The 13363-nt window shown below is 40.2% G+C and overlaps 1 protein-coding gene across 1 annotated transcript in view; it reads left to right on the forward strand.

Moving 5' to 3' along the window:
- The window catches only part of PRDM1 (PR/SET domain 1), a 638020-nt gene that overhangs the window by 547156 nt on the left and 77501 nt on the right, over positions 1-13363 (forward strand). The gene's annotated exons all lie outside the window — the stretch shown is intronic.

Below are 13363 nucleotides of genomic sequence, written 5' to 3' on the forward strand. Positions count from 1 at the left end.
CCAGTATGCCAAAGCCTTTACTCCGTTCAGGCACCATACATGAGACGCATGTCTTGTGCCCAAGGTGTAAGGTACATAAGTGACACATGAGTGCCTAACCCTCAGGGGTACTTTGCTACTAGTCTGAACACCATCTTTGAATTTGGTCTGCAACATATTTGCATCATTGATTGTGCTACCGAGCCTTCTCAAGACACGTTGCCTTTGGGGTCTCTTTTTCTATTTCTTTTTCTTAGATTGCCTATATACACGTCATCCAGGAAGGGAAAATGTGAGTATGGGAGGCATATTCCCCATAAGGATAGACACAAGAAGGGCCTTTTTTGTTTTGATGCTTGACACAACTATACTGTATGTGAAATTTGTCAGACTTTTTTTTTTCCAAAAGACTTTCCTTAGCTATTTATCATCCTTTTTATTTATTTATAGAACCAGCATTTAAAACTTTTAGCTCAGAGCACCATGGCCTCTGAATCTACCCATCCCAATGTTCAGCCAACTCTTAAGAAGAAAGCTAAAAAGGAGTGGACTGAATCTGTTGCTGTCCAGCCTCCTCTGGCCATCTTCTTTCAGGGCATTGAAAAGGCCCTGAGTAAAATGGTTGGATATAGAACCCGAGGACTGTCTATTGCCAGTGTCGGCTCACTCTGTGGCAACCCAGTTGAAGGCCAACACAGGGCTTCCTACCCACACGTCCACCAAGGCTGTGCATACGTCTGTTGCAGACAAGGAAGGGGAACCCTGGCTGATTATATTGGAGGGTCCCAGGGGGATTCCTCAAATACTCTTTAGATATGAGGTTCCTGGTACCCTAATTGAATCTAAGCAGAGGTCTGATCCCCCTAGAATTGTTAGGACTGATGTTCCCTTGAAAAAGAAGCAGAAGACTAGATGTGTGGCACCTGTGATTAAGGATCTACTTTAAGAGTGACGGGATTTTACTCAGGGACATTTCAATGCCCTTATGGCTTTAAAGCCCCCTTAAGGCTTGTCTGTACCTGCCTCTGTTCCCTGGTCCTCTCTCCTTTCTAAATGTCATAGGAATCTGATTCTTCTGAGGAAGAGCTGATTTAGATTCTGGAGAGGGGTCATTAGCTTACTCCTCTCAGAGCCATCCCCCCCTTGCCCAGGGTCCAAGAAAGAGTATTCCCTTTCTCCTGATTCTCCCCATGGAAGACTTATCCTTTGAAGATGCTGTGGTATGTATAATGGAACTTTTTAAATGGGATTGTTCTCAGGTTTCTGACATTTGGAAGAAATACTATAAACTCCTACAGATTGATTTGCCAGGCCTCCTACAGTCTCTCCAGTACTGGATTCCCTTTTGGACACCTTCTTTTCACTTTCTCAGGTCCATGACTCCCTTGTCTCCTGCTCCAAGGAATCCTGCCAGGCTCTATAAAGTCCCTGAAGTCCAAAACCTTTTCAATAAAAGTCCTTCCTCTGACCCTGCTGTGATTTCCTTAGCCACTGATAAGCCATCTAAATTGTTGTCCTCCTCTAAGCTTTTATCTTCTCATAAGGACTGTTCTGGTATGGAAAGATATGGAAAAAAGTGTGCACGTCTGCTATCTTAGCATTCAGGGCTAACTACCAAATCCATATGACTAGGTATGTGCCGGCTCTTCTTTCTGAATGTGGAGACATTTTGAGTGATATGCCTGATTCCAAGGCAAAGTCTTCTGCCATTTCCATTTTGAGTTCTGGCTCTCAGGTGACTCGTCATTCTGTTAACTGCAGTTATGTTGCTGCTGATACCTCCTCTAGGACAGTTGCATTAGGGTCTGTGATGAGGTGATACTCTTGGTTACTCTTACAGGCTGTCGGCAAAGACATTAAGGTCAAATTTCTAAATTTTCCATTAGACAACCAGAATATTTTAGCCTGTTGCTGTTGAGCTTTTTAAAACCCTATAGGATAAGGGAAAAGTCATGCAGGATCTGAAACAGATCTTCCTTTGTCCTGTTCCTATGTTCCAGAGAAATTATAAATCTTATTTTGTTCGAAGGCAGCCAAAGCAGCCTCCCAGGGGCAAGCGATCTTCCAAGACAGGTTTTCCTGACAAGACATCTCAGGGTTTTATGGGTCAAAAGCCTTTTTTCCCTGAAAAATGGGCTTCCTTTTGACATTCAACCTCTTGTACCCATCAGCTGAAGTCATCTTTGTCTCAGCTTGATTCTGTCTTTTTCTATCTAGTCTTGGATACTCTCCGTTATCCAGAATGGTTATTTATGTTTTATGAAGTCCCTTCCTCAGCCTTTTCCTTGCCAGATCCTCACATTTTCCTTTGGTCCTTCAGGATATTTTGATACAGGGAACTATCCAGCCAGTTGCTCCCCCTCAGCAGGGCACAGTTTTTTTACTCCAAGATGTTTCTGATTCCCAGGAATGATTGGTCTTGGAGGCCCAACCTGGATCTCTCCTGTCTCAAAACCCTATTAAAAGTTCCTTCTTCAGGATGTTGTCAGTCCAAACACTTTTTCCCCTTTTCTGGTGTCTACGGATTTGAAGGATGCTTACCTCCACATTCCAATTCACCCTCTCTTTAATACATTTTTATATTTCTCTGTTTCCTTCTCACATTATCAGTTCTCTGCTTTGCCTTTTGATCTTTCTACAACTCTGAGGGTCTTTACCAAATGTCTAGCCCCAGATGTAGCCTTCTGCAGATTTCAGAGAATTCAAACATTCCTTTATTTGGATGACCTTTTGATTCAGGCCCCCTTTCAGCAGCTCCTACTTTAGATCTTCACTTCACTGTGCTTCTTCTCCGTAGTGTGGGGTTCACCCTAAGTCTCTCTCAACAAGTTTGTGCTAAACCCATCACAGGATAACATTTTTCTGGGATGTAGGATTCAGACCATCACAGTGATGGCTTTGTTCTCTCCTTCCAAGGTCCTATCCATGACTATTTTGAGTCCCTTATTCCTCTTCCATTCCTTCCAGCAAATGAATTTCTTCAAGCTCCGAGGTTCGTGGCGTCCACCATTCCCATTATCCTTTTTGCCAGACTCCATATGAGAAAATGCCAATGGTATCACAAAACTGTTTGTTTTCATCTTTGCCATCCTCTGGATTTTCCTGTCTGTCTCTTACCTTGTGTCAAGTTCACTGGTGGTTTCATCAGATTTCCCTGAATCCAGGCCTGCCTTTCTAGGTTCCTCCTCCCACTCAGGAGTTGTATACAGATGATTCTGATCAGGGTTGGGAGGCCTCCTCTAATAATATCAGAGTCCAGAGACTTGAGGACTGCTAGTTGCTAGATTTTCTGTTTGAAGTCTCAGGCATGACTGGGGCCCTTTTTCTGTGGACATTCCTATGGTACTTTTTTATTTGTGTGTGTTGCTCACGTCTGGTGTGACATATTCATCTGTTAAAGTTCATTTATCATCCATTTCTGCTTGTCTGGCTCTGAATCCACTCCTTGCTTCTAGTTTTGAAGTCAATGTTTGAAAAGCATCCTTCATATTAGTCCCCAGGAAAGCCTATTCCTCCACCTTGGGACCTTAATTTTATTCTTGAGAAATTAACTCAATTTCCCTTTGAGCCTGCAGTTCCTTGCAACTTTGTACTTGGAATACTGCAGTGCTGGTTGTTCTTACTTCTGTTAAGATGGTCTCTGAGCTATCATAGGAGTTCCACCTTGTTTGTTTTTTTAACATAGAATGGGTCTCTATTTGTACCAAGCCCTCTTTTATGCCCAAGGTTGTTAATGACTTGCCCAATCAAACAGTTACTATTCCCTCTGTTTTCCTGTCTCCACAGAATGCTAATGAAAGGATTCTTTACAACTTGGATATACACAGACAGCTAAGCTATTACCAGGACAAGACAAAAGATATCAGAAAATCTGAGCAACTTTTCATTCCAGGAAATTGAGTTTGGCTTTTTCTAAGCAAAATATCCCCACCCAAGTCTGTAAGCTCATTTATTTTTGCAATTCTTTTCATAGCAATCAGCTTTCTTCTTCTGTTTGAACTTATTCTGCCAGGGCAGTTCCCCTCTTCTGGTGTATTTTTCAGGGGTCTGGATACTAGATCCATTTTGGAATTTGCTGCTTGGTGTTCTGTATATCTACCTTTACTAAACATTATAAGTTGGATGTGTTTTCTAGGACCCCAGTCGGTTTTACCATGGCGGTCCTTCATGGCTCTTGGAGTTTCCTCTGTGGCTTCCTCCTCCTGTCCTCTCCCACTTGTAAAGAATACTGCAGTAGTGATAAGGAAGGACATAGTACACTTGTGAAAGATCTTACCATAACAGTGAATGTCCTACTTCTCACAGTTGCAGTATTCTGTCTCTCACTTCTTCCCCCTGTGATTCTGTTGCCTTCCTTCGGGCCAAGGGGTCTTTTTTTTCTTTCTATCTTCTTCCCTTCCTGTTGGTCCATGGCATTTTTCCCTCTTGGGTTGCTCTGCTGCTTCTGGGGCTCTTCAGTTTTGCTGATTAGGTATTTTTGCATCACTTACATTCCTTACACTGTGGATGTAGGATATGCATCTGACGTACTGCTCCTGTAAGGGGCAAAGGCTTTGGTATGCTGGCTGGATGTTCGGCTATCCATGGCTGGATATCCCAGTTGTAAAGAATACTGTAACAATTTGAAGTTGGACATCTACTGTTGTGGTAAGATCCTACACAACTGCATTTTTCTTGTTCAGAAAATCCAAGCTGATGCAAAACCTCTTGCTCTAGTAACTTTTTTAAGTGAATTGGAATAATAAAGGTTGCCCCTGGTTTTGGGCCTTTGTCATCCATTATTTTTGATTTTGTACAGAATTCTTGAGCAAAGAAGAGCAGAGGTATGCCTTTGTGTTTTTTTCATAGTGTATTCATTGTTCTTTTCAAGTACACTAATTACTATCTTTTTTAATTTCTCCAAATCTTTTGTGTTTCTAATATCATGATGGGAATGGACCCCTTCAAAGTACGAACAAAGTTCATGAAATTAGTATTGTTTCAATCTCTGATGTCAGCCAAAAGTGCTGCTCACAGCACCTGCAATGTGCCCAGATATTCGTACAGGTTTACCTGTATCTCTTTTTTATAAGACCTGTTGTTCCTACTACTGATGGAACTGTCTGAGTATCTTTCTTCCACACGGCTCTCATTTCTGCCTGCAGATCCTGATAGTTTATGACTTTGTGTCTTTCTGTATACAAGACAATGTAGTCACTGGGTGTGGTGATTTCAGTGATCAATGCTACTTTTGTCTTCTTTTCATGGACAACTATATCTGGTTTTCTAGCATCTATCTTTTGAACTGCTAGTAATGGGTGATCCCATGTGATATTAACTTCATAATTTTCTATGATCCTTTGTGGCTCATGTTTCCAGTGTTTTTCAGCCACTTCAATACCATAATGTTTGCACAATCCCCAGTGCAACAGTCTTGCCACATTATTATGCCTTTCAATATACAGTCCTTCTGCCATTAGTATGTCACAACCAGCAACGAGGTATGCGACTATTACCAATTTGGTTTTACAAAACCTACATTTGTCTGTTTCTCCCACATGTTCAATGGACTTTGTAAATCAGCATGTACATAGCCCACTGTCTTGAGCCGCCAATATTAACCTTTCATCTCTTTGTTTGAATTTGCCTCTCCTTAATCATTCCTGATCAAAATGAGGTTCTTCCAGAAGTTTTGTATACTTGCAACTATATTTATGCATTTTCCACATTTCTTGCCTTCTCATCTTGTCCTTCACCTTGTATTCTTTTTTTTGTTTTTTGGCACATTCAGTTGCTGCCTGATTTTTATCTACTTCTGGTTTGATTTCCATTACTGCTTGACGGCGATATACTTCTGCTAGATTAAGCAGAGAAGTCATCTTAAATTTATTCTCCTCATGTTTCAAAACTTTCACTACATTTGGGTCTTGTGAGGTCAGCAGATATGTGTTGAGTCCCATGATTGCAGATCTATACATGTAATCAATTTCAAGGATGCCCATCCCATCTTTGGAACGGGAAATATATAATCTTGGTATGCACTGAATTTTATAAATCATTTGGTGAGCATGAAGCGTCCTTCTTGTTTTCCTACCTAATCTGTCTAACAAGTTTTGGGGCCAGTTACTCACTCCAAAACTGTAAGTTAGGACAGGAAGAGCAAATAGGTTTATAGCTTGGATTTTGTTCCTAGATGTCAACACTGTTTTCAGGATTAATTTAAGTCTTTTAAAGTAGTCCTTACTAAGTTTTATTCACATTTGTTAATGTTTTATTGTTGATCCTTCATCAAGTCTCAAATATTTATACACTCCCTCTTGCTCAAATTCTTTTATATCACACTGTTGCCCCAAACTGGTGCTGCAGTTTTTCTGCTTTAAAGGTTGCTTTTGCACATTTATCAAGACCAAATTACATTCTTATATCATCTGAAAAAGTTTTGACCACTTGCAGTTGTGCTTTCAGTTCCTCATCTGATAAGCTATACAGTTTTAAATCATCGACAAAGAGAAGATGAGAAGTCTTTACACTTTGTTGTTTTAAATGAGCCAAATTATTCCCATGGTGTAAGCTGTTAAGTAGATAGCCAAATGGGTTAAGGGCAAGGTAGAATAGCAGCGGTGACAGTCACCCCGGAATATCCCCCTTTGAATTATTATCACTGGGATGATTTGTCCTTTATCATGGCTTAATTGCAAAGTGGTCTGCCACTGTTTTATGGTCACTGTAATGTAGTCAATCAGTGTAGGGTGTATCTTATTCATTTTTAAGCACTCTTTTTTATCCATGAATTTGGGATACTATCAAATGCTTTTTTGTAGTCAGTCCATGCCATACTTAAGAGTCTTCCCCTTTTTACAGTTCTCCACTATAACTTTATTTAACAACAAATGATACTTTGTTCCATATGACTTTCTTTTATTGCCCTTTTGTTCTACTGCCATAATTGAGTTTTCTTCTAAACGACTATAAACGCTTTTGGCATCAATTCCCATGTACAGTTTATACATCGTTAGAAGGCAAGTTATCGGTCTATAATGTTTAGGGTAGATTGCAGGTTCACTCTTAAGTAAGAGCATTGGTTTTCCTGTTAACCAGGCTGGTGTTTGTTCTAGGTGTGCATATAAATAGTTCTTACTCATGGCTAAATCTTCATGCAAAGATGTTAATATTAATCAAAAGTTAGGCAGTGCATCAGGGCCTGGGGTTTTCCAATTAGAGACTTTTCTTAACTTTGTTTCAATCTCTCTGGCGGTTACTTCATCCCATTTCATATCCTGTACTTTTAAACTTCTTATTCTTTCTTTTACTACTTCTAGCCATTTAGCATCTTTGTTATGTTCCACAGGATCTTCATCGATACTTCTCCAACATGTATCTATTTCTTCTTTTTTTGTGGTCTTTCAATTCCTTTTACCTTGTTTCCCAATTCTCTATACAACTTTTTGGGTGATCAATAAATTACTTATTTTGTACTTTTCCTTTATATTTATCTGTGTATCTTCTAAGTTTTTCCACCTGTGCTGAGATTTTTAGTTAGTTATTTGCGATGGAGCATGACAGATCCTGGTCTGTTCTAATACTGCGCATTGCTTTTATCACATCTATCTTTCTTAGTATTTTTGTTCATAGGTTCCTCTAATTCTAACAGAGACACTTTTGTCTTAATTGCTTTGTAGTTTCCATCCTTTCCATCATACTTCCGATGGTCTCCCCTTCCCCTTCCTTTCCCTCACTACCCTGTGTTCTTATGGTAGAACTTTATCAATTATTAATTTAGCTGCGGAGTAATATTTCCTGTTTTCTTCTGTTATATCACATGGATCTCTATGGGCAGTCCTAATTATTGTGTTCATCTGAATATTTGTTTTGTAATAGGTTCATAGGTTTATACTAGGCTATCTGCCCTAAGGCATTTATAAGCCTAGCCCAAATTTTTGTGGCTTACGCCACCCCTTATATGAAAAAATACTGTGCCCATTAGTTTGTTGTGCCTCTGTCCAGCAGTGACACAGAGATGATTCCCGGGTAAACCTACGATCTCCCATCCACAGGTCTAGATTACTCTTGAACAGAGTCAGCGAGGTGCTCTGCCTCACATGGACCGGGATTTTATTCCACAGCATAGGAGTCTCTGAGTGATAAATATATCCCTCCAGCACGCCTATTTATATCCGTGCTAAGGTTTAAGTCGCTTGCTCTAGTGGTTTTGGTGGATTTGGATTTTTGAGGTGGAGCATGTCCATTAATTCGGTTGGACATGGCCTTGTATGTCAGGCACATGTCACCTCTGAGCAGACAGTATGTGACTGAATAGAGCTGGAGTTTCTTCAATCTGGCAGCATATGACAGATTTTGGAGTCTCTTTATCCTTTTGGTGAGGAACTTTTGGGGTCTCTCCAATTGCTGCAGATGTCTGGTGAGATACATCCTGAATGGGGCATTGTACTCGATCATTGGTCTGATAAGTGAAGAGTACAGGGGAACAATGACCTCACTAGATCTGGATGTGAATCCCTTCATGATCAGGTGGGCAATGTAGAAGGTCTTTCTAACCACTTTAGCAATGTGAGTGTCAAAAGAAAGGCCACTGTCAACCTGGGTCCCCAGGTCCCTGATAACCTCTTCTGTGCTTAGTGGATTGCCACCTATATGGTAGCTTGGGGTTACCTTGTTTTTCCGAAGGGTATGACTATACATTTTTGGCATTTAACTTCAGGCCATGGCTCTGGCACCAGCTATCTGTTTCCGTGAGTCCCTTCTGAAGGATATCCGTGTCCGATGCACTTTCCACTATGGCGCCCAGTTTGCAGTCGCCTGCAAACTTTGTCAGCCAAAGTCCTCCCATGTTGGCCTGTACTTCTGAGAAGTAGATGCCAAACAATAGGGGGCCAAGGACCGAGCCCTGTGGGACACCACTTGTAACCGGCTTGGAGTCTGACACAGCACCAGCAACTCTAACCCTGTGGGTTCTGTCCTTAAGCCAGTTTGCAACCCATCTTGTGACATATGGGTTTACATTTAAGCTGGTAGTTTTTCTACAATACCCAAGTGGGGTATTGTGTCAAAGCCTTTGCAAGGTCAAGGTAGGCTGTATGGACTGCCTTTCCCTCATCAATGGCCTTGGTGACTGTTTTGAAGAAGTCGACCAAGTTCAAAAGGCATGATCTTCCCTTGACGAAGCCAAACTGGGTCGGGTCCAATGTCTGCAAGTCCCCTATATCTTTGTTTATGAGCTCCATTATGATCCTCTCCATAGCTTTGCAGACTAGACTTGTTAAGCTTATGGGGCGGTAATTACCAGGGTCCATAGAGGCACCGCCTTTGTGGAGTGGGACCACAGTTGCCGTATGCCACTCCTTGGGCATGTATCCTGTGGTAAGGCTGAGATTAAACAGCTGCCTTATGTGCGGGTTTAATTCCTCATTTAGCTCGTGTAGCACACAGCCGGGGACACCATCCGGTCCCATTGATGCTGTGTTTTTAGCTTTAGAGAGAGCTATGTATTATATTATTTATTTATTTAATTTTTTTTTTGTTGTTTTTTTTTTTTGTTTTTTTTTTTTGAGGGAGGGAACACAGCAGGATTAAGAGGCTACAGGAGTTGTCCTTCCCAGATGCTCTCTTTGTACACAGTAGGAGTGCCTGAAATCAGAATATGATCTCACTGCACTCAGTTGAGTAAGCAAATAAGATGGGCCTAGAAGGAGTATCCAAATACAAATTTACAAGCGGAGCAGGCAATTTCAAAGCCACCAAAATTAACACGAAAACAAGAACAGGGAGGGTGGATGGGGAACTAACTGTAGAGACACAGCCACAACTTCAGTTGAGTTAATATTCAGTGAGAAACGCAAATAAATAAATTAAATGCAGTACTATATGAAAAAGAGCAGATAAAAGTGTACTTAAATTCACTTATGCATCCAGTTGATTTCAGGTAGATGTTAGCCGGCCAAAGCTCAGATTAAGAATGGTTAATTTGTTATATTGTAATAGAAGATGGTAGGGTAACTGATTATCCAGCAGGTTGGTTTTGAAAGTATGTAATGTGGCTGTTTGCTTCCATTTGTATTCTGATGAAGTCCTGTTTACTGTTGGACGAAAGCGCTTAATAAATTTACTGGCAGTGTGGTCTTTGGCATAGGTCCTTTGTTTTTTGTGGATTACTAGTTTTTATTGTCTATTTTTGTGGCTTACTGTGTTCATTTGTTTTATCAAACTTCTGACTTTTTGGGTTTTGCTGACCTTCTGCAGTCTATTTATTTCATTGATCTTAATATGTCTAGCTTTTAAATCAAGCAACTCTTCTCTTAGCTCATTTTCTTCTAAACTGAGGGCACATTTTTTGTTTTCCATTTCTTGTGGTCATTCTATTGAAAGTTTTATAGCATCTTCCTATAGCATTCTCTTCAATTTCATCCTGTGCCATCCATTGCTCTGTCATATGGGATCTCACTGGTCTATCACTCTTCAACATTCACTGCATCAGAGTTTCCACAGTTTCCTGTTCCTTCCCTTGCTGTCCAACGTCAAGTGAACGTTTATATTGGTTTCCTGTGGAAGGCTCCAAAATATTTTAATATGGCACCTGACCAATTGCTTCCCATTCCACTGGTTTGCCCTTAATTTGGAGTTCCATTGCTCTATCCCTTTGTGGTGCTTTCTGAATTAGATTTTCTGCACTGAATCCTTCACTTCGCAGGTACTCCATAACCTCGGTTTCTATTTCTTTAACTTCTCCATTACTGATCTCATTTTCTACTTTTCCTCTGTCTCTCCTTATTTTTTGTATTACAAAGTTTTCCACGTCTGGATTCCTTTGCCTGTATCTCTCTTCAAATACCTTTGGTGCTGCTCTTTTTGTATTCGTTAGCTTTGCTTTCTCTTTTGCATAAATATTGCACCATATTAAATCTCTTTCTCTTTCCCATGTCCATATTTCTGCTTCAGATGTCTCCTGATCTTCCTGTTTCTCCGTATGTTGGGGACTCACTCCATGCTGTGATGTAACCTGTGTTACACCTTCTACACCAAATCCTTCACTTTGCAGGCAATCCATAACTTCAACTTCTATTTTTTTAATTTGTACTTTATTAATCTTCTTTTTTACATTCCATCTTTGTGGTATTTTTTTTATTGTGAAATTTACGATATCTGGATGCCTTTGCTTGTATTTCTGTTTGACTATCTTTGGGGCTGCCTTCTTTATATTGATTAATTTGGCTTTCTCCTATGCATAATTATTGCACCATATCAAATCTTTCTTTCCCATGTCCATATTTCTTTTTTATACTTTTCAAAAATCTCTAGGTTTTGTTGTTTATATTTTTGCACTACTTCAGATGTTTCTTTTTCCAAACAGATCAACGTTTCTTGATTTATATACTGTTTTTCACAAATCTGTTGTATTAATGAATGCAAATTCTTGTGGAAGTATTTTTCTTTCCTCTAATTTCTCTTTTAAATGTTTTGTATATGTTGTGTCTGGAAATTCTGGGCTTTTTGCATAATAGTAACAATACATAATTTCTTTCTTAGCCTGAATAATCCACTTTATTGTAGTTTATGGCTCTTCCCTATCAGTCTTTGTGATTTTTGTGAACTACTACTTCCTTCTACAACAGGGGGGCCATCTTCTCCCTGGTCCTGGCCTGGCCCCATTGTAGGAATGTTTCCATATTTTGAGGATTCTACACTGTCATCTTTTCTAGTCCTGGCACCAGTGTTCCTACCAGGATTGGGCACTTTTTTATCCTGGGCCTTGTGCACCCAGCTATCTTTCTTTAATTTTTAATCTACTTCTGTCAATGATATATGCTATATATGTATATATACAGTCTGTATATCAGTGTCGTCTTGGTGATATTTTGTGAAAAAACAGGGTCCACTTCTCGAAAGTACTCACCAAGACTTGAGGATGAATTCAGTTTCAGCAATAATATTCTCCTTTACTTACTGACTTATCTCTCCATTCGGACCCCAGTTACAGTATGGGAAGTGACATGGGTTGAGAGAGTCCTGAGTTGTCTTTTACTACAACAGCTTTATCCTCTTATTTATGTTCGTGCTTGCTAATCAGATAAGTGAGTTGGTCTGAAGCCCTTTTTCAGCCAAGAGTTGAGCTAAAATTCGACAAACAGTATATACATTCATTAAGTTATTCTTCAATACCTGCTTTATCTATTTCAGCATTGTAAGTGATCTTATCAAAGCACTACTGATTGCTGTGTAGCAAAACAATTTCTGAACAGGGCAGTAGTCTGTTGCAAGATGCACACATGACATGCACAACTACAGTCAGTTTGAAGAGTCACCAGTTATTCTATGGAATTTCTTTGTTGTGTGGGATGAAGGGGTAATGCTTAGCAAAAGCATTCTCAATTTTTCCCTTACTAATACTATAGGTATGTTCATATACTCTTTCCCTAAGTTTTCTGTCAGTTTTCACGACGTAAAATACTGGGCGAGGTAAACCACAGAGTTCGAAATACAGTTGTATCTCCCATCGGTTTTATGTGTGCTATTCCTGACAGTAAAGGTAGATCCAGAAGCCATGTACTTACAATAATTACAGGATTCACACTTATACATCCCCAGTATCCTATATACCCCATGTTTCTGTGTCTCTAAAACAGCCTTCATGTTCCTACCTCTTTTAAAGATTGTAAAAGGATGCATGCCTACTTTATCCAAAATCTCCCTTTCAGTAAGAAGTAAATTCCAATTCCTTACCAATATGTTATTAATAGTGAGGGCATCCAAACTGAAAGGGTTAATAAAGCTAACAACCTTTACTGTCAGGAATAGGACATATAAAACCGATGGGAGATACAACTGTATTTCAAAGTCTGTGGTTTACCTCGCCCATTGTCAAGCTTGCCCAGCATTTTATGTCGAAATAAAACCAAGACCCAATCCTCCAAAGGCAGACGTCCTGTCTGGTGGACCCCAGCCATAAACAAACTATACAATAGAAGGAGGAAGCTACTAAATGATAGAGCAAAATCCCAAAAAGGGAAGGCATCTCTGATCAGTATTAGCAAAAAACTACGGGCACTCATAAAATCGTCTAAGGCCAGCTTCGAGAGAAAAATTGCACAGGACACTAAGGATAATCACAAGGCTTTCTTTAGTTATGTTAGGGACCTGGGTGGGAATTCCCAGATATGCTCAGAATTAGTCCAAAATGACAAAAAATATACCGAACCCACAGACATTGCCAACATCCTAGCTGACAGGTTCAGCGCAAACTTCTCCCCCCCCTCCCCATCAAAAGGGCAAATATCTATCCCAGCAGAGTGCTGCCCCCCTGACATCTCAGATACTCAGGTAAGAGCCGCCCTCTCCAAAGCAAAAAACACAGCATCAATGGGACTAGACGGTGTCTCAGGCTGCGTCCTAC

Source organism: Protopterus annectens, chromosome 1.part0, assembly GCF_019279795.1.
Source record: "Protopterus annectens isolate FY-2018-M chromosome 1.part0, PAN1.0, whole genome shotgun sequence".
NCBI lineage: Eukaryota > Metazoa > Chordata > Ceratodontiformes > Protopteridae > Protopterus > Protopterus annectens.